At 38.0% G+C, this 26,389-nt stretch overlaps 1 long non-coding RNA gene, 1 other non-coding gene and 2 pseudogenes across 2 annotated transcripts; 3 read left to right on the forward strand and 1 right to left on the reverse strand.

The window, feature by feature from the left end:
• Positions 1-2,697: 2,697 nt before the first annotated feature.
• LOC147925264 (uncharacterized) lies at positions 2,698-5,599 on the forward strand (annotated as a pseudogene).
• Positions 5,600-6,488: 889 nt separating this feature from the next.
• Positions 6,489-8,165, forward strand: LOC147925265 (uncharacterized; annotated as a pseudogene).
• A 3,357-nt stretch (positions 8,166-11,522) lies between these two features.
• LOC147925266 (small nucleolar RNA R71) lies at positions 11,523-11,629 on the reverse strand. Its single transcript, XR_015585613.1, has one exon. It is a non-coding gene; the product is annotated as a small nucleolar RNA R71 (small nucleolar RNA).
• Positions 11,630-22,536: 10,907 nt separating this feature from the next.
• Positions 22,537-26,138, forward strand: LOC147925267 (uncharacterized). Its single transcript, XR_015585375.1, has 2 exons — positions 22,537-25,139; positions 25,397-26,138. It is a non-coding gene; the product is annotated as an uncharacterized LOC147925267 (long non-coding RNA).
• The last annotated feature ends 251 nt before the right edge of the window (positions 26,139-26,389 follow it).

Below are 26,389 nucleotides of genomic sequence, written 5' to 3' on the forward strand. Positions count from 1 at the left end.
AAAAACAAAGCATTAAGCCGTTGTAGATTCCAAGTCCCCTCCTCTGTTATTAGCAAAGACACTTTCAGGTTGAGGTCAATATTGAGTTCTCTGTTGAAAGGCCGCCTTGGAGAGTCATCCGACACCCATTTATCGAGCCAACATTAGTATCTCGACCATCCCAGATAGACTTCATTACTCCCCTATTTAATAATTCACGACCATACATAATACTGCACCATGCATATCAAGGCCTATATCCCAGTTTTGCTTCCAAGAAAAATTTGTCAGAAAAATATCTTGCTTTATAAACCCTAGCGAGTAACGAGTTTGGTTTGTCTAACAGACGCCATGCTTGTTTCGCTAATAGAGCTTGAATAAACCTCCCAATGTATCTGAAACCCAGACCACCCCTCTGTTTAACTTTCTCCCACAAAACCCAATGCATCTTGTGTTTATCTTCACTTGCATTACACCAAAACTGACACATTGCACTTGTCAGCTGTCTACACTGATGTTTAGTTAGCCAGAAGCATGACATAGCATAAAAAGGAAGAGCTAGGATTACCGACTTTAACAGGACCTCTTTGCCACCCAAGGATAGCGTTTTCTCATACCAACCACTCAGGCGTGAGTTGAGTCTATTAGTTATAAACTACATCAAGTCCTTTTTAGAACCACTAAAGCATTCTGGCAGACCTAGGTACTTCCCACTTCCCCCTTCTAGTTCAATGCCAGTATATAAACCGAGCAAGTGTCGCATATAAGGGTCTAATTTCTTACCAAAACTTATTGCTAATTTTTGAAAACTAATTTCCTGATCAGAAGCTTCTCCATATGATCTAAGACACTTCAGAAACTCAGAACACTCCCGGAGATTCGCTTTACAGATGAAAAGACTATCATCTGCGAAAAGTAGATGTTGGATCGATGGACAGAAAGAGTATAGTTTCATTCTTGTAAGCCGTCCCTCCAACTCTGCTCTATCCATTATATGGACTAAAGCTTCAGGACAAAGAATAAAAAAAATGGTGATAGAGGATCCCCCAGTCTTATTCCTCTCTCCGGCTTAATATATCCATAAGACGAGCCATTCAGTAACACTGAGCTCACACAAACCATAATCTATTGAACCCACTTGACATGAAACCCCAGGCGTATAAGCAGTTCCTCCAAGAATCTCCAGTCCACACGGTCACGCTGTTGTATCTTTGTTTCTTTTTTTAGGACAATTTTGATTTTTCCCCCTCTTAAATACATAAATTTTCTGACTCATACCTATTTCCTTAATTCTTTCAGATCCATAGTCATCTACTTTTATTGCCCTAAAACCTCCACTCTTTAGTTTTTTTTTATATTAAGTATTAAAGATAATTTAATAAACTAAATGTTGGAAGATTATAATAATAAAAAAAAGATGCATGCAAATACTTAGAACAACTTAATTTTGTTTACCCTATTTAATCCTTACAAAGTTAGGATTTCATCATATTTAATTATTTGCACAGTTTTGTTAAAACATCATCTTATTTAATTGTTAGCCCAATTTGGATGTATATATAATGTTAAAAATGTAATAGAAAAGTAAATAATTTGCGGTAACGATTAAATTCAATACAACATCAAGAGAAATAGGATATTAAGTTGTACCAAATGAGCAGAAACATAATTTGTTTTTATATATGTTACAATTAATTTTAATAAATTTTAAATTTCAGTTTTGTAAAACAATATTTGAAAATGACTCAAAGATTTCTATGTAAGTTGTTTTAGTAACACTACTTACTCTTAAAATTACTTTGTGTTTATTGGTTGATTGCCTCTAAACATTCTGAAACAGATTTTTTCTTTTTCTTTTTCAAATAAATAAAATCAATTTAAATGGTTTAGAAATTCATATTGGTTTTGTAGATCCTAGAAAAATGGAAAATGCTATGAACGTTTATAGATAATACATTTTTGTTGTCAACGATAATATATATTTCATATCACTACAGGAAATGTGGATATTGATAGCACATTTAGATAGGGTTTTTAATATATATGCTACGTTTGACTGAATCGTGATTTAAAGATAGCGTTTTGTATATTGTAAACGCTACAAATTATTTAAGCGGTATAATAAAATTGACACAGGACAATTTTTTGGTTCTAATCTTTAATCCGGCTATTGAAAATGGTAAGAGAAAAAAAAGTGAAATTTTGGCTAAGGCAAAATGAAAGAAAACCGTAAAACTCACTTCTCATTTTTTTACCTAAGGCAAAATCATATCAGCTCGAGAAGTTCTCTCTTTCGATATCACTCGATTTCTCTCAACCTCACTTGCTTTCTCATTCTCTCCCTCTCTAATTCGCACTTTATCTCACTCGATTTCTCACTGTGTCAGCTTGATTTCTCAGTCTCTTAACTCGATTTCTCACACTCTCCCTGGAATCTTCAATAGGTATGTTCTCATTCAATCGTAGCTTATTTGTTCATTGGAATGGAAAACCACTTTGATTTGGGGTTCCGATTCTTGGGTTATGTGAACATTGATGCGGAAGGTTGTGATTATGGGTATCGATTTTGATTTTGGGTTTTGATTCTTAGTTTCGGTGAACATGCATGTCAAAGTTTGGCACATTTCTTGTTTCAATTTTGATTTTCTGTTTTGATTATGATTTTTGGGTTTTGATTTTATATTGATTAAAACTGTTCTTCATTTATCAATTTCAGAAATGGTGAAGACAAGAGGAGGAGGTCAAGTTGGTTCTCGTCGTAGTAGACATAATTAAGGCTTGGAGGTAGAAGAGATAACACCACAAGTTGCTCCAGCAACAACACTAAAGGTGAATAAGAAAAGAAAAGCAAAGAAAGTGGCTAGGAGAAGTAGTACTAGAAGCAAGAAAGTGGCTACATAAGATGATAAGGTAGAAGATGTTACACCGCAAGATAATGTGGTTGAAGATGTAATACTGCGAGATGATGTTGTTGACAATGTAACATCATCATCAATGGAGAAAGAAGATTCTGAGAAGGGTAATGACAAAGATGTAATACTGGAGGCTGATCAGACTGAGAAAGCAATGTCTAAAGATGACAAAGAAGATTCTGAGATAAAAGGAGAAGCTTGTTTGACTAGACAGGAACATCTGGAGGATGAAGAAAAAGCTGCCAATATGGAAGAAGCTGACAATATGGAAGAAGATGGTGTTGTCAATGGTCAAGATAATGCGATTCCTAGCAACACTGATGAAGGAAGTCAGGTACCGGAGGAAAGAGTGAAAGAAAGAAAAAGCAGGACCAACAAAGATGCGTAAAGTGGCTGAAAATCCTAATGAAAAGGTTTCAGTTACTTTCAATGAATTTTGTGATCACGCTGGACAGTTACATTATCATCTTTTCTTGGTGTCCTTGTGAGGGAACACGTTCCGGTTACACTTTCTGATTGGAGAAAAGTTGATGCAGTGACTAATCAAGCAATGTGGGAAGAAATTCAGGTATATATTTATATGCAACTATTTTTTGTTGAACATATATGAAACATGTTTGACCTTTGCTTGTTGTTTGTGATGCAGGGGAGGTTTAACTTGCAAGAAGAATGGCAGAGAGTTTTTATTTTCAGGCAGATGGGAAATATCTGGAGGGGTTGGAAGTCAAGGCTAGCGTCAGAAGTACTTGCTGCGAAGACTGCTGCTGAGAGAATAGATTTAAAACCCAGAAACATCCCATCCATTCAAGTGTGGAACTCTTGGGTTAGGAGCAAGACTAACAAAGCTTTCACGGTTAGTTATCTACAACTAAGTAACTTTCTTGTTTGTATGTCATGTCTGATAGATTTAATCACACTGATATTTATAATGTAGGAAATAAGTAACAAGTACATGAAGATGAGAAAAAATCAGATTCCTCAAACCACCAGCCGAAAAGGAATGCTTCGTGTAGTTGATGATATGGTAATAGTAGTTGTCAAAATATCTATATATATGGTATATCTTGTTAGAATAAAATGATACTGAGATATGTATGCACTTTATATAGAAAAAAAAAGAGTAGAGACCCAAGTAAGGTGACTAGGAGTAAGGTGTGGATTGCGGGACACACTCATGCTAATGGTAGACCTGTGAAGCCTCAATTGGCTAAGACTATTGTATGAATTCTGGAACTTCTTATATTGTGTATAATTAATGGATTATGATCAATGAGTTTTCTTGTGTTTAAATGTTTGTATTAGGAACAAATACAATCACTTGATAGTCAAATGGACTCTACATCAACTTCTGATAACACAAGGGAAGATGTTGTGAGCAAGATTTTGGGAAAAGACAAACCTGGACGAGTAAGGGGGTTTGGTAGAGGGATTACGACTACTAAGTTAGCATTTCTGCAATCTAGAGACACAAAGATGGCAAAAATGAAAAGTGAGATTGAAGATTTAAGGGGCATTGTCCGAGACTTAGCTGGAAAGAAGGTAATCCATTACATTAGATTTGGTCAATTGGTTTGGTTTTAAGACATTTACGAATTCCTTTTCCTTATTTCAAACAAGTAATGGTGATATTGAAACATCTGAGAGTATTGGTGGATTCAAAGTAGGAGTTAGAGTACAAATATTGGATTGGATTCAATCAAGAGATGTAGTTGTTAGTGAAGGAGAATTTTGTTCTGCTGAACCGATGTACAAAATTGGTCGTATACCAATTGGTCCTAATGCAATGGCTGTCCTTGTTAAGTCTGCACTAAGCTCAGAAGTTTCTCTCTGGAGGCCTACAACAAATGTGCTATATCTTGAGGAAGTTGTGGCATGCAAAATACCTTGGCCAATGGACAAGGTGCTTTTATATAAGGATCCAGTCGCTTTTGAAGATGTATCCATGGTAAAGTTTTTCAATCTTCTTTTCTTGTGGTGAAGTGATATATCATTAGCTTCTTACATTTTAGCAAAACAAGGAAGGTGAAACTCGAAGATGCATAATCATCAGATGAGGTCATTGCTGAAGGTGTTGTGTGCTCATCTAACTCCAAAGAGAAGGTTAACAATATACCTCTAGGTCCAAGTGATTTTTGTATTGAAGTTGTGAAGGTGTTCAATGATAATGCTCATTTGTGGAGGCCAACTACTGATATTAGTTTAATTGGTGATGAAATTAACAAGAAAATTGCATGGCCAATCCTAAAGATTGACGTCGCGGCTGCAACCACTACAAATGTAACACTACCTAAAGTCCATGTATGTTATTGAAATTAAGTTATTTCATTTGTTTGTCTGTTGATTGATGTTGGAAATTTCATTCATGTTGGAACTTGCTTCTATTATATGTTTTTATATCATTTATTTGCTTCTATTATTAGTTGTAGAGTCTAGGCAGCAATAGTTCCACCAAAAGTCCAAAGCAGAAGTGTTTTCTTTTAGATTGCAGCAACTTTGGACGTAAGGTAACTGAAGGAAGAGTAGTGTCAACAGATCCGAACGAATCGTGCCATCATGTACCCCTAGGTCCAAATGCAAGCAAGGTCTGGGTTGAAGTGGCTAAGATTGGTAATGCAAAGGTATGGAGGCCAAATTCAGAGATTGAATACATTTCTGATGCAATAGGTTCAGTTGTAGCATGACCGAATGATAAAATAAAGTTTGTGTGAAACTTATCTACAGTTCCATTTGTTGGAATTTGATTTTGAAAGATAGACATCAATTTAGAGTTTTGAGATTAATTGTGAAATCATGGCTAATTAAACCGGTGCTGAAAATTTCAAAAATTAAACCGGTTTGGAGATGTCTAAATTGAGTCAAGTATGTCTAAACCGGTTTCGATTATGTCTAAATTAAACCGGTTATGTCTAAATCGGTTTGGAGTTGTCTAACTTAAACCGGTTTGCAGATGTTGAAAACAACCATTTTGATCATATGAAGTTAGCCATTTCAATCATATATGTTTCAAACTTTCAATTGAAAGTTTGCTTTAACGTAGTTGTTTTATTTAGGTCCCTTATGCAATCAAATTATTCACCGGTTTGCTAAAATATTGTATTGTTTGTGTTTCCTTTGTGCTCTATACTCAAAACCATAAAGTTGAAACTCTAAACCTCAAACATTATAGCTAAACCAGATTGTAGGATGAATCCTACACCGTTAGATAATGCCGACTTTGATCTCAGCCGTCCTTTGTTATTGGAGACGCAATTAATGTACACTGTTGATCTGTCTCGCTAACTTTGATTAGAGCCGTTCTTGTTCTTAGCCAATAAGCAGTAACCTCTGAGATTGCAATCTAGGCGAAACCTACGCCGTTGAACTGTCTCGCTAAATTGATCTGAGCCGTTATTGTTCTTATCCAATGGTGACTAACCTCTGAGATTGCAAGCTTACCGAACCTAGTCCGTTTGATTCGTTTCACTAATTATGATCCACGCCGTTCATTTCAAAGCAAATTACAGAACACAACTCATCTTTAGGGTTTACCAAAACTTCCCCAATTCGATTTGAGTTCAGCAAATCGTTTCAGAACGGATCCATCTCCATCATTACCAAATGGATAAGACGTGGATTTCGCTGCCAAGGTATACACTAAATTCTATCGAGCTTACTTCTATTAATCGATTAAAAGAAATCAAAATTCTTTTCCAATTAACAATGTAGGAATAGTATCGAGTACTTAGAAGGAGCAACAAAATACGCCAATTCATCAGCAAGAAGATTGGGCAATCTATCTGAAATATTGTGCCCATGTAGAGATTGCCGCAATTTATGCCATCAGTCTATAGATGAAATTGTTGAGCATCAAGTGATAAGGGGTATGGATAAGAAGTATAAGACTTCTTGTTGGAGTATTCATGGTGAAAAGAGCATCTACAGAAGACAGTGGTCCTTAACATGATACAGAGGCATTTGACTTGTTAAAGACAGCATTCTCTATAGGTGAAGGTGAACCAAATCAGACGAATAATGATGAAGCATTAGAGGCAAACAACGATGAAGCAATAGAGGAAATTGAGTTTAGGAAAAAGTTAAGAGAAGCTGAAACTCCATTTTACCCTGATTGTATCAAATACACAAAGGTTTCAGAAATTATGGGACTTTACATATTCAAGGTTAAGAGTGGTGTGTCAGAGAACTACTTTGATCAGCTACCTGAAGACAATGTACTTCCGAAAAGTTTAGCTATAATCAAAAATTTCTGAAGATATTTGGTTTCGGATACGAAAATATTCATGCTTGCAAGAATGATTGCATACTATATAGGATGGAGTTTCAGAAGTTATATAGTTGTCCAAGATGCAAACTTTCAAGATGGGAAAAGGATAAGCACAATAATGAGATAAAGGTTGGGATTCCAGCAAAGGTCTTTAGATATTTTCCAATCAAGGACAGATATAGGAGCATGTTTAGATCAAAAAAGATGGCTGAAGATTTGCGGTGGCACTAAACCAATGGCACTGAAGATGGTACAATGCGACACCCCGTTGATTCTACATCTTGGGCACAAGTGAATGATAAATGGCCAGAATTTGCTGTTGAACCAAGGAATCTTCGACTTCGAATTTCTACAGATGGGATAAACCCTTTCTCCATGCAAAACACCAATCACAGCACATGGCCATTGTTGTTCATGAACTATAACACGCCTCCGACTATGTGTATGAAGGCTGAGAATATAACGTTGACTTTGTTGGTCCCTGGTCCAACAGCTCCTGGTAATAACATAGATGTTTACTTGGCACCACTAATAGACGATTTAAAAGATTTGTGGGCTGAGGGTACTGAAGTCTATGACTCATTTGCGAAGGAGAATTTCACACTTAGAGCCATGCTACTTTGGAGTATCAGTGACTATCCAGCCTTAGGAACATTGTCTGGATGTAAAGTGAAGGAGAAAAAGCCTGCAATGTATGTGGAAAGGATACACCTTCCAAATGGCTTAAGTTTAGCCGTAAGTTTGTCTATATGGGGAATATAAAGAGACTACCGCCTGGCCATCATTACAGATATAAAAAAGCTTGGTTTGAGAACACTGTTTAGGAAGGGAATGCCAAAAGCATACAAACTGACGCTGAAATGTATGAGACACTACAAGATTTTAGGAATGATTTTGGAAAACCTCTAGACAAGAAAAATAAAAGAAAAAGAAGTGAGTTGGAAGATGATGAGGTGGTTCAAGAAGAAGAGTGTGAAGAATCAAATGATCTATGGTGGTGGAAGAAGAGATAAATATTCTTTTAACTACCTTACTGGAAGGTAAAGTTAAGTAATTGAACTATATTTTCTTATTGTTGGATCTGAATCAGCCTAACAGATTCTTCTTTAATATGTTAGAATTTGCTTGTTCGTCACAATATTGATGTTATGCACATTGCAAAAATTGTGTCGGATGCTATATTGTCTATCTTGATACAAATTGCTAAGTCAAAAGATGGTTTGAAAGAAATAAAAGACTTAGATGATATTGGAATCAGAAATGACTTGCACACAAAGGTCAGGGGAAAGAAAACATACTTACCTCCAACAGCCTTTTGGTTATCCAAGAAATAGAAGACCATTTTCTGCCAAAGGTTATCTATGTTTAGAGGTCCTGATGGTTATTGTGGTAATATTGCGAATAGTGTTTCAGTTAACCCTCCAAATATAAGTAGTTTAAAGTCGCAAGATCATCATGTCCTAGTAAAGAACTTGTTACCGGCTGCATTGAGAGGTTTGTTACATAAGGTTCCTAGGATTGTCATAAATAGATTATACAGTTACTTCAACAGGTTGTGTCAGCACATCATCGACCCGGAGAAACTTATGACAATGGAGACATAGTTTGTGGAAACAATGCGTCAACTAGAGCGCTTGTTCCCTCCATCACTTTTTGATATCATGTTCCACCTTCCAATACATCTATCAAAAGAGGCACGTTGGGGAGGACCAGTACACTTCCGCTGGATGTATCCCTTCGAAGGTTTGATGTACTCATTTGCTTCAATATATGTATTTCCTGCAATTATTTTCAATTAATATCAAGCTCATATATTTTACCTTGTCTTACCTTAGTTTATTTACACATTTTGCATGCTTTACTAGCTTGTTAGGTTATCATTGAGTAGTTTTAGGGCTGTTTATGCATTAAAGTAGATTTGCATTGTATTTGCATTGTTTTTTGCATAAACAGGTGATTAAGGACCCAATGGAGCGTGGATAAGTGCTGAGGGAGAGTGAAACCATCAAGAGAAGCAGACAAAGGAGCTATAGCAGAAGAGAATCAAGGTCCGGAAGTTCACTCGACCACCACACTCGAACGTGTGCTGAGAAGGACTCGACCGACTGAAAGGTGCAGAAGAAGACCTGACTCGACCATGCACTCGATCGAGCACCTGGTCGATTCAACCGAGCCGCCTCTCTATTTTGTCCTGTAGCCATTTTAGGGCTTCCCTACTTTTCTATATATACCCTTTGTACTCTATGGCCGTTGACAAGCCACTTTACAGAGGCAAAATATCAGAAAACCTAGTTTTTACCGTTTTGAGATTTTAGCTTTTAAGTTTACATCATCAACACTTTTAAGCTCTTTCTTGAGATTTCCATACCTTGTTGCTTCTGTAACTTTTTGGGTATTGAGAATCTAAGTTTATTTCTTTGAACAAAGTTGTAGATCTTCATCTTATCTTTTTAATCATGCAAGTTTCATTGATTTCTGGGTTTATGATTTTGTTCATCGTGTGTTGTTCATCTGAGTAGTGTGTTAGGATTTTAGGGATGGATTAGGCTGGATGAGAGTTATGGTAGTTTAGACTAATCAAGCTTGATTGTTTAAATATCTCTTCTAGATTAGGCATGCTCTATGATGTTCTTATATCTGAGAGGGTAAGAACAGATCCTAGGTTGCTTAGCATCATACAAATGTGTAAGCTTCTAGATAATACTAATGATAGAGATTACTGTTGTGATCCCAAGAGATTGGTTGTGTATGAAGGTTTTTGACATGTGATGATCTGGATCTTTATGCCTGCTTTTATATGCAATAACTAGTGAGAACCAGATCTAGGAGTATTTAAGCTTGATTGTTATTGTCATGAGAATGGATTCACAAGTATTGGAAGATCATTGTCTAGAGATAGCTCACTGTTGATTGAGGTTTGTTGGTCAGTCTAGATTAGTATAGCTCAAGTCCAGCCCATGAATCCATCCCTAGGACCTGTTGTGTTTATTGTTTCTCTATTTGATTACTGTTATCCGCTTTTTGTTTGGTTTACTTTCAACCTGCTCTGTTTAATTGTTACGTTTTGTTTCTGTTCTTCATAGCTTCCCACTCGACCCAATACTCGATCGAGCATACGATCCTGTTTCATCTTTACCCAGTTCTTGCTTTATGTCCTGCATCTTTCTAGTTTCATTCATGATTCATTGCATATCTTAGCTTCAGTTATTATCTTGCATTTAAACCGTCATCTTAGTAGTTTTACATTCTAGATTTACATTTCTGTCATCAAACTGTTACACCAAAACCATTTTCATATTTGGCTTAACTTAGATAAGTGTTTACATCTTGACTGCTTGCATCATACTCATTATGGATTAGCATCTCTTATACTGCAACTGCATAAGAGTAATTGAAACCTCTTGCATTCCACCTGATCATATATCGTTGGTTTTAGCTTGTGTCTGTTGTCTGATTGCATCATTCATACATTCATAAGTATTCCAAACTCACAAAAAGATATGTTTCAATTTGGTGTCGTTGCCATTTGAGTAGTTGTTTGTGACAGTCAGGATATACACAAGTTTAAGATTAAGTTCTATAGTTACACTTGATCAATACTGATTTGAATCTTCATCTGGTTGGTTGTTTTGAGTTTCAGGTACCAACTCGACCATGCACTTGACCGTCTACACGTTCGAGTGGTCGATCGAGTCACCAAGTTGGATTCAGTCAGTCTTCTAGTTTCAGTCAGTTCGATCCTCAACTCGAGTCAGTGCTCGACCAAGTGTTAGTTCGAGTGGTTGATCGAGTCACCAACAAAGGTTCACTCGAGCCTGTGCTCGACCGTCTGTCAGTTCGAGTAGGTGATCGAGTCCGTACATGCAAACCAGATCGAAAGGAAACAAGAACCTTGAAAGATACATTGAGCACATCAACCGTTTACCAAGAGATTTGAGGCAACAGAGAACCAGAATCCTTCAAGAACAAGAACACCAGCTGATCATGGATCCACCCATGCAGAGACCAAGACAGATTGGAGAAGGTGATGCTCCAAACACCCACACACAAAGGGCAGGAATAGTTCCACCTGCAGTAGCAAATAATAATTTTGAGATAAAAAGTTGGCTGATTACTATGATCCAGTCAAACAAGTTCCATGGTCTGCCTATGGAGGATTCCTTAGACCATCTTGATGAGTTTGATAGGCTCTGTGGCCTGACCAAGATTAATGGAGTAGTGAAGACAGTTTTATGCTCAGACTCTTCCCATTTTCACTTGGAGATAAAGCTCACTTGTGGGAGAAGACTTTACCAACATGAGCAATCACAACCTGGGATGGCTGCAAAAAGGCTTTCCTGGCCAAGTTCTTCTCTAATGCAAGGACTGCTAGACTGAGGAATGAGATATCTGGTTTTGCACTGAAGAATAATGAGACTTTCTGTGAAGCATGGGAAAGATTCAAAGGCTAAAAAACCCAATGTCCTCATGATGGGTTTAGTAATGAGTCCCTACTTAGCACACTGTACAGAGGAATTCTACCAAAGATCAGAATGTTGCTGGACACTACATCAAATGGGAACTTTCTCAATAAACATGTGGATGAAGGATGGGAACCGGTAGAAAACTTGGCTCAATCATATGGGAATTACAGTGAAGACTATGATTTGTTGAACCTGCCCAGGATGAGAAGTACAAGAAAGATTTGAAGACTGTGCATGACAAGTTAGACAAGATTCTTCTTAGTCAACAGACTAACATTCACTTTCTTGCTGACGAAGACACAACAGTTCAAGCTGGGGAGACTAACATGGCTGAGCTGTGCTATGTATATAACCAAGGTGGTTTCAAGCCTTACAACCAGTTCAAGAACAACAATCTGTCTTACAGAAGTACTAGTGTGGCAAACCTACGAGACTAAGTATATCCAGCTCAACAGCCCTAGCAACATAACCATTATGTTCCCAAGCAGCAAAACCAAAGTTTCCATGCTTTTTAGACTAACCAGAGCCAGGAAGCAGATTTAAGAGCTATGATGCAGCAGATGCTACTTGGACAAGCAAATGGGCAGCTTGAGACAGCAAAGAAGTTGGTTGAGTTCAACCAGAGGCTGAATTCTTCTTACAATGATCTGAATATTAAGTTTGAGAGTTTGAATTCTAAACTCAAGTTCATAGAGAGCAACATTGCTTCTACATCAGCTCCTAAGCCAAACCAACTACCTGGAAAGGCTGTTCAAAATACAAGGGAGTTCACAGCTAAAGCAATCCATTTCTATGAGGAAGTTGTCAATGAGGAGTGTGAAGTTCAAGCTGGGGAGGATTTATCACAAGACAAAGCTCAGAGTGAAGGTTTACACAACAAACAGAAAACAAAGTATCACTCGACCGCGTACTCGACCACTCACAGGATCGAGTGCATGATCGAGTGGCTGATCGAGCTGATCCCATAGAAGCTGTTAAACCTGTTAGATACATCCCTCCTGCTTACAAGCCTCCTCTACCATTTCCAGGGCGTTTCAAGGAACAAAAATTGAAGGAATTCAGGGAAATAATTGAAAAGAAGGAATTGATGGCTTTGAAAGAAGAGGTTGTCATTCAGTACAAAGAAGAAGAGAGAGGACCTGCTTTGGAACAGTATGCTCCATACCCTCTCTACCAAAACATGCTACTTGAGATATCACAGCAGAAGGCTCAGAATCAGGATAAGAAGGATCTTGAGGAGATTTAGAGAGCCATCATTCCAACCAAACTTGAAGACCCAGGTCCATTTGATCTGCCTTGCTCTCTCAGCTACTTGCATTTCAACAAATGCTTGTGTGACCTAGGAGCATCTATCAGTGTAATGCCCTACTCCATTGCACATAAGCTTGGGCATACTGACTTCAAGCCCAATAACCTCTACTTGTGTCTAGCTGATGGATCACATAAAGATATGGTTGGTAAGATGGAAAATTTCCCAGTCAAGATAGGCAAGGCCAGAATTCCAACTGATTTCCTCATTATAGACATGGATAAGGAGTTGGAAGACCCTATCATCCTAAGAAGACCATTCCTAGCCATTGTTGGAGCTGTAATTGATGTCAAGGAGGGTCTGATAACCTTGAATATAGCTGAGGGTCTGATCATGAAATTTTATATCAACAACCCAACCAACTTTCCCTCTAGAGGCCAGCCTTTTGTTCTTAAAGACGAGAGATCATGAGGTCTCAAGTGAAGTGGGAACTCCAAAGACTAAGTTCTCTTCTGATGAGGATTCAGTTGAAAAGCTCAAGGATTCAGTTCAAGAGTTGACTAGCTTGGTGAAGGATCTTCAGGTTCAGATCAACAAGAGGTCTTTGAAGAAACCAAGGCCAAGGTTCAAGCTTAAGCAGAGAAAAGGTTCAAGTTTAAGGGGTGAAGTGATCAAGAATCAGCTTCACAGTGATCAAGTTACACCAGGGAGGATCTCATCACCTCCTTGGTCTCCAAACCAAGCCTGAAAAAGCATCAAAAGTCAAGCTCAGTGACTTTAAACAAGCCCACTAGGGAGGAAGTCCCTAAGGTATCATTGTACATAAGTTTGATTTTCCTTGTAGTTTTGATATTTTCCTTTTATGTTTGTGTTGGACAGGCCTTTATTAGAAAGAATAGATGGGTTTAGGAAGAATGGAACTTGTATAAAGGAGTTTTTGGGGCCACTCGACCAGTCCACGAGAGGTACTCGATCGATTGTCTATAGGCCTAGGCCCACTCGGTTCAATTTCTCTTTTGCTCAATCGAGTGGATGGAGAAACAATTTCAAAATTTGAATTTTGATCAAGAATTCGACCACGTGGGGTCGAGTGACATCAAAAGTGGGTCAAAGATTCCCAATTCAAATTTGAATGGTATGGACGCTCCACTTTTGTCTCCTTATCCTCTTTAGCCTCTTTATAAAGAGCAAACTCGATTTAAGTCTCTCACACTCTCTCATTTGCTTAAAACACTAAAAACCTATCTAGAAATCTCTCTCAAGTTTTATCTTCTTGCTCAAGCTTAGTTCTTTTGGTTTTTGGGTTACTAACCTATTAACTTTGAGCTTTGAGTCTATCTCTTTCAGTTCTCTTTCAAAATGTCTTCAAGGTCTAGAGAGACATCACAACAAGCTGCAATTCGTGAAGCTGAAGGAAAGAAGGCTGTTGATCGATTCATGGATCGCCGTGATGCATCCTTGGTCACACAGAGAGAAACATGTGAACGCACTCGACCGCGTACTCGAGGAGACAAACGACCGAGTGCAAGCTCAAGTAGGGGGTCGACTGGCTTTTCGAAGAAGAAAAACCAACCTGTTGAGGAAGATCCAGAGTGGACAGAGAGTGATGAGGAGATGGAGGTTACTCTTGAAGAGCACATAAGAAAACACAAGGCAAAAGGGAAAAGGCCAGCTCAAGAACAACAAGAAGAAGAGAATGAAAGTGAAGAAGAAGAAGAGGTGGAAGAAGAATTTGGTTCCCAAACCCCAAGCCAACTCTATTGAGCTTTCATGAAGATGAGCTTCCAAGGAACAAGATATACTCATAAAGAAACCATGGAGAAGCTGGGTATTGCTGAAGATGTTGAGTTTCTGTTTGAGAAATGCAACCTAAGCAAATTCATGGGTTTGTGCTTGGAGGGGTATAGGGAAGAGAGTTGTGAATTTCTATCCACCATCAAGCTTCATCTCTTCACAAGCATGGACCAAGACATGGGAGCTGGTTACATTGACTTCACCATCAAGGGCAAGAAGTATGAGCTGTCACTCAAGCAGCTAGCCACACTCTATGGGTTTGAAGTTGGAAGTGAAGAGGACATGGTCATACCCAAGGAAGAACTTTTTGCTGTTTGGGAGACAATTGGGGACAACAAGCTTTATTCTTTTTCCAAGACCAAGAGTTCAAGGATAAGAAGTCCAGTCTTAAGGTACTTCCACAATGCTTTGGCATACACATTCTTTGCTAGGAAGGAAACTGGAAACTTGAATGAGGGAGAGCTTAAGATGATTGATGTAGCACTCTATGGGATCATCACACAAGCAAGAGATGGGACTATTATCCTTGGGAGCAGTGTGGATAAAAATTTGGCTATGGTCCTCATTGACCAATTCATCTATTATAGAAGCTGGGTTAGCAAGCTGCACAAGAGGAACTCAACTGGAGTTCTAACCATTGGAGGCATCATCACTCCAATCCTTATAGCTGCAAATGTACCACTTCAAGGAGAGAAAGCCAAACCAAGATGGATAGACACCCAATATCTCACTTCCACCCTCATTCTAGCAAAGGAGTTGCACCATGGGAAGCACCTCTTCAACTTTGAGCATCTAACAATGGGGAAGACTCAACTTGTTCTACCTAATCAAGCACTCACCACCATAAGAGAAGGGCTGAACATTGACTTTTGGCCAGCTGCTGAATTCTTGTTTGATGGTACAGCCCAAGTCAGAGAGGATCAAGCTAGAGATGTGGAGATGGTTGATGGGGAAGAACAATTTTATTTTGAAGAGTATGAACCAAGCCAAAGAGATAGTAGAGGGGTTAGAGAGACAAGCAAAAGGGTAACACTTTTACAAAAGTGGAACAAGTGGCATGGGAAGACTGTGGATAAATTGAAGAAGAAGATGGGTAATATGGCTAAGTCCTTAAAGGGTTTAAAGAAGGAAATTTCTGAGCTAAAGAGTGGAGATTCATCACCAGCACCATCAAGACCTTTGAGGTGGAGCAGCTCAACTAGAGCATTGTCCAGAGCTGAAAACCCGGTGATATTAGCCAGAGCTTCACTGCATGAGCCAATTCAGAGGGAGAGAGGTTCAGGCCGTACAGAACTTCAGTTTCCGAGGCACTCGACCGGTGCACTCGAGCATCCACTCAACTGAGTGCCTCCGATATACTCGACCGAGCACCTGCCCAGAACTCCTTATGGCTTTCCAGCTCCAACAGGTTATCCACCTTATCCCTATGTTCCAGCTTACCCACCCTTTCCACTGAAGTACTTCATGGACCCAGCCCTTCTGCAACAATACTATGAGCACCAAGGTCAGCCATTCTACCCACAATAGGCCACCCGACCAGCCAGCTCGTCGCAGCACTCGACCGAGCACTCAATCCAGCACTCGATCGAGTCGCAACCGATGGCCATAGTCGAGTACCCTGTTTCTCCACTTCCAAGTCAGAGTCAAGACCCCAACTACACCTATGACAGCATAAGTGATGCTGTAGACAACTTCTTCAACAATCCATAAGGTACCACAATCACCATTTCATTGTAAATACCATTGCATTTCTTGTTTTGTGTTATTTTAAGTCTTGTATCCTCTTTCAAATTTCTCTTACACAAGGGACTGTGTAATTTAAGTTTGGGGGAGGGTTTGAGATGACATTTGACATTGTTTTCTATTTTCTTAGTTCAAATTTTTAGCATTATCATATTAGAATTTACATTTCATATAAGACATAGAAAAACCAAAAAAAATTGAAACATTTTCACAAAAAATCTTTAAAAAACAAAGTGTTCATGTAGTTTGCATTGCATATTAGGATCTTGTTTAGCATGTTTCATATAAGACTGTTTCATATTTGCATTAGGGATCTATGATGAGTTTAGCCTTGTTAACTTGCTTGAATTCACTAAACTAGGATCAATGCCCAAGTCAATAGTACTTTGATGCTAGTTGAGTAGTTAGAAACATAAGATTGAACCAAGTCTAGAATTCCTATATTGCATTCTGTCTAAATTGAAGCATGTTGTGATATGAAACCATTTCCTATTTATAAGAACCTAATATTTACTTTTAATTATCAGTTTGTGCATTGCTTTAAACTCATGGATACTTTATACATATTTGGATCATCTTTTCCCATTTTCACCACTCTTGTTGATCCAAGTAGTTGATTTCATCATTGAATCAGTTTTCCCATACCCTTAACCAACCTTTCTTTCAAGCCTTGTTAAATCTTGTGTGTGTGAGGCTTATTTTGGGATTGAGCTTGGTAGAAAGTGTTAGGTTTGAACTTACCAGAAGAAAACCTTGTGTAGTTCTAGTTTGCATTTTTCAAACTAGATAGGACTAGGTGGTTTAAATTCTGGGTTTGGGACTTGGTGAGTTCAAATATAAAAGAAAAGAGAGAAAAGAGAAGGAAAAGGGTAAAGTCCTTAGGAGGGAATTGTTTTAAAGAAAATTCAAACTCTAAATGAAAGAATGGGAGCATTAAAAGTTCTAAGTAAGGATACGGTCAAAGAAAAGAAAGAAAGAAAAGAAGAGTCTAGTGAAAAGCTTTATGACATGGGAAACAAGTAAGAGTAAGAACCTTAGCAAATAAGAAAGAAACCCCATTCCACTAAGAGAAATCAAGTAAGAAAAACCCCTCCTAGGACAGAAAAACAAAGAGAAAAAGGGCAAAAGAGAAAAGATGAAGTTAAGGGGCAGAAATAGGACATCATGGGTTTAGAATGATTAGGAACAAACACTTTGGGTGCCTTTGGGTAGACAAGGTTTTGTTCTTGTATGTGTCTAAGTGATCTTACCTTTAGCCTTCTTCTAAATCTCAATCCACTTTTTGTGAGAGAACCCTTGTTATTGATAAGCCCCACTCAAAAGAGAGACCATTTTTTTCTTTAAACCCTTATTACCAAGCCAAATGAGTTTAAGCATTGCATAATCTGATTCATGTTCTTTTTTAATGAATGTTAAAGGAAATGGTTAATTTGAATGCATATGGAAGTCTAAAGCTTGAATCAGTTAAAGTTGTGAAAGGCTTGTCTAAAATCTTTAAGTACAGCTCACTCACCTTGCATCCTAGTACTTGTAACTTGGACATTGATTCTAGCTAGTCTATTAGCATGTTTAAGGTTCTGAGATCCCACTTTCAAACCTCACTTTCCTACTCATGTCTTGTTTGTTTGCTTGAGGGCAAGCAAAAACTAAGTTTGCGGGTGTTGATGTTCACATATTTTACCTTGTCTTACCTTTGTTTATTTACACATTTTACATGTTTTACTAGCTTGTTAGGTCATCATTGAGTGGTTTTAGGGCTGTTTATGCATTAGAGTAGATTTGCATTGCATTTGCATTGTTTCTTGCATAAACAGGTGATTTAGGACCCAATGGATCATGGATAAGTGCTGAGGGAGAGTGAAGCCATCAAGAGAAGCAGACAAAGGAGCTAGAGCAGAAGAGAATCAAGGTCCGGAAGTTCACTCGACCACCACACTCGACCAGACACTCGATCATGTGCTGAGAGGGACTCGACCGACTGAAAGGAGAAAAAGAAGACCTGACTCGACCATGCACTCGACCGATACCTGGTCGAGTCAACCGAGTCGCCTCTCTAGTTTGTCCTGTAGCCATTTTAGGTCTTCCCTACTTTTCTATATATACCCTTTGTACTCTATGGCCGCTGACAAGCCACTTTACAGAGGAAAAATATCAGAAAACCTAGTTTTTACCCTTTTGGGATTTTAGCTTTTAAGTTTACATCATCAACACTTTTATGCTTTTTTTTTAGATTTCCATACCTTGTCGCTTCTGTAACTTTTTGGGTATTGAGAATCTAAGTTTATTTCTTTGAACAAAGTTGTAGATCTTCATCTTATCTTTCTAATCATGCAAGTTTCATCATGTGTTGTTCATCTGAGTAGTGTGTTAGGATCTTAGGGATGGATTAGGTTGGATGAGAGTTATGGTAGTTTAGACTGATCAAGCTTGATTGTTTAAATATCTCTTCTAGAGTAGGCATGCTCTATGATGTTCTTATATCTGAGAGGGTAAGAACAGATCCTAGGTTGCTTAGCCTCATACCAATGTTTAAGCTTCTGGATAATACTAATGCTAGAGATTATTGTTCCTATCCCAAGAGATTGGTTGTGTATGAAGGTTTTTGACATGTGATGATCTGGATCTTTATGCCTGCTTTTATATGCAATAGCTAGTGAGAACCAGATCTAGGAGTATTTAAGCTTGATTGTTATTGTCATGAGAATGGATTCACAAGTATTGGAAGATCATTGTCTAGAGATAGCTCACTGTTGATTGAGGTTTGTTGGTCAGTCTAGATTAGTATAGCTCAATTCCAGCCCATGAATCCATCCCTAGGACCTTCTGTGTTTATTGATTTCTCTATTTGATTACTGTTATTCGCTTTCTGTTTGATTTACTTTCAACCTGCTCTGTTTAATTGTTAAGTTTTGTTTCTGTTTTTCGTAGCTTCCCACTTGACCTAGTACTCGATCCAGCATACGATCGAGTGCCTGCTCTAGTCCGTTTCTCAGTTCTTTCTTTATGTCCTGCATCTTTCTAGTTTCATTCCTGTTTCATTGCATATCTTAGCTTCAGTTAATATCTTGTATTTAAATCGTCATCTTAGTAGTTTTACATTTCTGTCGTCAAACTGTTACACCAAAACCATTTTCATATTTGGCTTAAATTAGATAAGTGTTTACATCTTGACTGCTTGCATCATACTCATTCTGGACTGACATCTCTTATACTGCAACTGCATAAGAGTAATTGAAACCTCTTGCATTCCACCTGATCATATATCTTTGGTTTTAGCTTGTGTCTGTTGTCTGATTGCATCATTCATACATTCATAAGTATTCCAAACTCACAAAAATATATGTTTCATAATATTCATTTCTTGACTGAGTTATAGGTACATAAAAACACTTAAGGCTTTTGTTAAGAATCATGCAAGGCCAGAAGCATGTATAGCTGAGAGGTATTTAGCTGGAGAATGCGTTGTATTTTGTTTAGAGTTCCTTAAAGATTCAGTATTAGTTCAAGAAACAGTTAATCGTAATGAAGATATTGAGGCTGATAGAAGCATGGTTGAAGGTCGACCTCTGCATAAGGGTATAGAAGTTACCCTATCAGATAAAGATAGAGACACTGCACATCACTATGTGCTAATGAACATGGCATCTTTGGATTCTTATGTCGAGTAAGAGGTAATCCTTTATGTTTCATCTACTAATTATTATTATAATTTCATTCTCAAAACTGTTGTTTAATTTAAAATCAGGATGCATTTGAAAGAATTACAAGCTAATGATGCTCGATGTGCTAAAATGAAACGTTTTTATGGAAAAACCATACTGAGCAGTTTGCAAAATGGCTTAAAATAAAGGTTTCCAGATGCAACTTGTCTTCTTAATTATTTTTTATACAGCTTGTTAAGTTGACTGATTAGCTTGTTAGCTTCATGGTAATGTTTTGCTTGATGACTGGTTAGCTTTTCTTGTAGCTTGATGATTGGTTTTCTTGGAACAGATTGTTAGCTTCATGATCATGTTTTGCTTAGTGACTGGTTAGCTTAGGTTGTATCTTGATAACTGGTATTCATGATTATCATTTTAGTACTTCAGCTTGATGATCAAGTTCTGATTTTATTGTGGCAGATTCATTCAGACTCAACAAATAGTCATTATAAGGAGATAAGGTGGTTGGCATTTGGACCAAGAAATGTTGCTTTAGCACATAAAGGATTTACCGTTAATGGGCAACGGTTTCATACATATGCGGTTAAGCGGAGACATTGTAACATCCGCGAACCAAAACTCTGCGTTTTAGGGATGGGTGTCGATCGAAACCAAGGGTGGTTCGAGCAGTTCAATTTTATTGTCGATTTGGGTTGGTTTGGTTTAAGGAAAACCATAGAACCGTGGTATTTAAGTGGGAGGACGACCTAGGTCGTGCCTTCATTTGTTTTTGGCCGTTGTTAGAGAGAAAACAGAGAGAAAGAGAGGAGAAAGCGTTCTTGGGAAAGTTTGTGAGATTTCTTGACTCTTTTTGAGAGATCTTTCTGTGGGAGTGAAGATCCAGGGCTGTGGAGGTGTTCGAAGCTTGCTAGGAAGGTTGGATTCGTCGTGGTTGGTCAGAATCTTCCTGCAAAGAGGTGAGTGTATGACCATGGCTGATCTAAGCCTGAGATTTCCTTTGTCTTGCTTGTTTGGTGTTGTTTGTGGTGTTTTCTTGCTTGTTGTGGTTGCTATAGGGTTCCTACGGATTCATATGGCTTTGGGGATGAGTTTTGGATGGATTGGAGGTGATGGGAAGCAAGATTCGACTCTCGGCTTCAAGCGGATCGCGACAACAGAGTCAGTGTCGATTGACACCAGGAGGGTGTCGGTTGACACCAAAGATCAGCATCGATCCACACTGTGGGATAGTGTCAGTCGACAACAATGCTAGTGTCGGTCGACACCTCCCTTCCAGTGAAGACGATACTTGTTCCCTGGTTTGTTGATTGCTTTTGAAATTGGTATCTCAGTTGTTTGTGTGTATAGCCCAGTAGATGGGAGGATTACCTCACTAAGTGTTTATCAAATACTCATGCATCTCAATTTGTGTTTGTAGTGCAGGTAAAGACAAAGTGTGATCGTGGAATCAAGGCAATGAAGAGGAGAATGTGCTAGTGATTCATTTGGTTGTTGTCTGGCCTTTGCTAGGTTGCTAGAGTTGAGTCATTAGAACACTACAAGAAAACTTGCGTTTAGCGACTACCACTTGTGACTCTTAATTCAGTCGCAAAAAATATCGACCACATAGCGATTCATTTACGACTGTTTCCCGACCAAAGTGACAGAAGAAGCAACACAGTCGCACATTTACGACGGAAACAATATAGTCGCAAAACAATCGCAATTTGAGACTGTCCAGTGACAGTATTTTATAAAAAACAAAGAGTCACAAATTAGCAACGATTTCGCAACGTATACTCCGGTCACAAGTTTATTTATCTATAACTTGCTAACTCCTATTTTTTGCGATGAACGTTCTACCATATGTGCGACTTATTTGCAACTTATTTTGCGACTGTTTAGCGTCTAACACCTGAATTAGATACTGTTTTGCGACTCCTTAGCAACTCTCGATTTTTTTAATTTGAAATTTCACATTAGAGAAATGTTAACATGTTTCTATACACATTTCCAATTTGAATTGCTCAATATCAGTCATATAAACTTTGTCAAAGCTTTCCATTTCAGTATTTAGACACAAAAATTTCATAATAACTAAATTATTGTAAAGAGTTACATGTTATTTATAAGAAGGTTTCTAATTTTATGAAAAATGCAAAACAAAGATATGAAAACAATATTTAAAGGTCGTAAACTATTTCATATACTCTATAAGACAATCATGAGTCCATATTGTTTATTGATATCAATAGAACTGGTCAAAAATGATACATTCCAAAAATTTGTATTGTGACTAAAGTCGGAGAGTCAAAATACGGTAACAATTTGCGAGTGACTTGTTACTAATTTTGCGACTCTTGCAATTTGCGACTAACTTGCTATTAACTTTGCGACTAATGTGCAACTTATTTTGCGACTACTGTGCAACTCTATTTGATAGTTGTCTAGTTTTTATTATTTTTTGCCAAGGTTTAGACGCGTAATATTTCCCTTTTGTTTTTAGTCTGTGTCTCTTTTGCGACTACTTTGCGACTCCTCTTCGTTAATTACTAGGCAAAGAATCCATTTAGGGTTTCTTTATCTCTTTCTATTTTTTGACTAAGTGTCGAAAACCTCTCAAATCTCTCTTCTTTCTCCTCTCAAATCTCTCCTCTTGTCCTCTCAAATCTCTCTTCTTTCTCCTCTCGAATCTCTCCTCTTGTCCTCTCAAATTGATCAAATCTCTCCTCTTCTCCTCTCAAATCTCTCCTCTTTCTCAACTCTCTCTAATGGCTGGTAGGGGTCGCGGAGGCAAATCCGCTGGAGGTGTTAGGGGTCACGGAGGCAGATCCGCTGGAGGTGTTAGGATTTACCACGGTGCGAGTACAAGGGAACACAGTTCTGCCGCAGTTTATCGGGCCTCCAATAGTGCGACTTCACACGGAGGTCGAAGTGGTGTCAGAACATCGTCTCACTCCTCGAATCCATCAGCCTCTCAGTCCGTGACTAATTGAAATAGAACTATGCCGTCCCAGTTTCTGCCGAGGACACAACAATTGCCTCCTGCTCCACCACCGCGGGTTGCTTCTCCACCACCGCGGGTTGCTTCTCCACCACCGCGGGTTGCTTCTCAATCACTGCGGGTTGCTTCTCAATCACTGCAGGTTGGTTCTCAACCACCGCTTTATGTTCCTCCACTCATACAAGAACAACGAGACCTAAACATGGAAGAGGATTACGAAGAAGAAAACCTTACTCCCAATCCTGCCGAAGAAGAAAACCCTAATCCTAATCCAGCTCAAGAAGACTACCAAGATTTGTTAGATGTTATGCTAGCTCTTCCAGGCCGACAACATCTCCCAGTTCTGTCTGTCGATCTCATCCCCGACGTTGACACTCTATGGTAATTTCTCTTTGATCTTAGTGTTAGGTTGAGACTCTGTTTTTGTTTGATTAATTTTAGTGTAAGACTGCTTTGTTTGATTAAGTTTGAGGTTGTGTTTGATTGAGATTGAGATTGTTTGTTTTGAGATTTTTTGTTTTGTTGATTAAGTTGAGATTGAGATTGAGATTGTTTGTTTTGTTTTGAGATTGAGATTGAGATTGTTCTCTTTGTTTTGTTGATTTAGATAGAGGTTGTGTTTGATTGTTTGGTTGAGACTAATACTCTGTTTTTGTTATTAAGTTCAGAGAATTTATGCCTAGTTGTCTTTAAGTTACATCCGCTTAGGTTTTGATTGTTTGGTTAAGACTGATTGTGTTAATTTGTATTGGTTAAGACTGATTGTGTTTGGTTTGTGACAGGTTTAACAGACACAAAGGAAAAATTTCTCGGGTGATTGCTGGAATATTTAGAAGGAAATTCGATGGTCCTTACTACAGCTGGAGGGTTACTCCTAAACCCATTCAAGAGAGATATTTCAGGATATTTACGGTAATGTCTTATAGCTTTCAAAGCTTTATTATCTCTCATAACTGACTTTTAGTATCATCACTAACTTAACTCAATTGTAATATGTAGCGGAAGTTCTATTGGGATACTGGGATTATTGAGCTTGTTAGAGAGGGGTTCTTAAAGATAGCCAAGAAACGATTGAAAGGCATTGTTAGTCAAGCTAAAAGCAGTGGTAAACAACCTATTTGGATTACCAGTGCAGAACGATGGGGTGAGATGTGTGATCATTAAGAAAGCAATGCTGAGATTACAATGACTTGAACATTCAGAAGAATTCCCTGAATTCCTTAAGAAAGATTTCATTCTTTTCCTCAATGCTGAGATTACAATGACTTGAACGTTCAGAAGAATTCCCTGAATTTTTTGGACTATCATCGTCCACTTCACACAGTTTCTCCTCTAAGGTTTTCTCATAAGCTTCAAGTACTTGTTTAGCTTTTTGATCAACAAACGATCCGTCATATTTTTGTTTTCATAATCCGCATGGTTACTTTATTAATACTTTTTTCTAGCCTTGACTAACGAAATTCTTTTGTTATTCTTTGTTTTAGTGTACTCAAACAGATGAGAAGGGAAACCTTTTTGGTCTTGGACCTCTGGTTGAGACACTTAGAAAAGGGAAAAGGAAAGAAAGCTACACAGAATCTTCTCCATCAACACCAACACTTCTCGAGCTTCAAGAACAACTTTGCAACAAGATAGCTCATCTAGATGCTGAGAATGCCCGACGTGATAAGGAGCATCAAGAATCTTAAATGAAGACCACCAAGCTTCTCATCTATATGAAAGAGAAAGATCCAGGATTTGAGACTTTTATTGCTTCCTTGCGACCAACCGGACCTGAAGACTCCACACCTGAGGACATCATACCACCAGCCACCGGGTCAGGTACTCACCAGCCACCGCCTTAGACACAACACCAGCCACCACATCCCCTTTCTCCATATACTCAAGTTCTAAACATTGTCTTTTCTAAATAAACATAAATTTTAATTTGCTTTAGGATGATCTTTTTGGATAATGAATGCTTATGATACAATGATGCTAGTCTTTTTGTTTGTTGAATGATTATGATATCTTTCTTAATCATTGGTTTTGAATTTTAATTAATTGTGATTCTTTCCAAATTTGAGAGATAAACAGTTTATTATATGCTAAATGTCACCAAATTGCGACCAAATTTATTTCTGTGAAACTATCAGGTAAGTGGCAAAATGGTTACTAATATACGAGGACTACTTTGCGATGACAGATACAGAGTCTTAAAATGGTCACACAATTTAATCACTAATTTGCGACTGACTTATAACTATGTTTACGACCGAAGGTTCCTAATATAAAGAGTATGTAAAGCGTCGCTTATTGGCGACTATATAACGGTGTCGTAATCCAGTCGTAATTTTGTGACCATTTTGAGATCACAAATTTGCGACCATTTTTTTGCGACCATCTCAAATAGTCGTTTAGTAGTCGCAAAGTAGGTTTTTGCGACTGTTTAGCGACCAATATTGGAGTCGCTAAATGCATGTTTTCTTGTAGTGGAACGTAGTTTAGGTTTCTGGTTCTTTGATTCATGTTGTTTGGGTTATTGGTTATTTGTTATGAATTATTATTGGATATTGGTATTGGATTGCAACTAGAGGGAACTAGAGGGAACTCGTAAATCATGGTGTACTCGTTTATGTTTATGTTGCTTTAAGATCCGTGGATCGAGTCTTGGGACAAATCGAAGACATCGATTTACAACACATTTCAACAAATCAAAAAGACAAACAAAACCTCAAATCGAAGATTGAACCTTGCTAAGGAGAACCTCGTTGGTCTCAGGACCGTAAATGTCAGAGGTGTCAAGGAAAGTGACGCCCGAGTGAATAGCATGGTGGATGAGAGCGATGGCTTCTGTTTCCAGCTTCGGAGCATCGTAGAAAGCAGAGAGGCCCATACAACCAAGGCCATGTGCTGAAACCTCGAGGCCTTGGCTTCCCAGCTTCATCCTCCTCACTCCACAAGTCGCCATGAATCTCTATCACTACTCTGTCTCTCTCTTCGCTTAATTGAATACTATTTGACATTTCTTCACTTACTTTCTCGATCAAATTATTAAATTGTGAGATACTATAAACTTTAAATTTAAAATCAAGCTATAGTTATCATCAAAAGGTTTATTTTATTTTTACTCTTGATGTCATAAATCATAGTATTGAAAACAATTAAAAATGCCCATAAATCAATTAAGGACATCCATAAACAAAACCATGAATTATGTGTATAATACAATAACCATCCAATTCTTGTGTTTTGTTTTACTGAAATCCTAACGTTATCTTTTTTAAAAAATATATATAAACAACCAAAAAAAGTTATAATTTAACTAGAAAATTATTGAATAAATTTTTACTACAGAATGATA

This window comes from Camelina sativa, chromosome 16, assembly GCF_030686135.1.
Source record: "Camelina sativa cultivar CO46 ecotype springtype chromosome 16, ASM3068613v1".
NCBI lineage: Eukaryota > Viridiplantae > Streptophyta > Magnoliopsida > Brassicales > Brassicaceae > Camelina > Camelina sativa.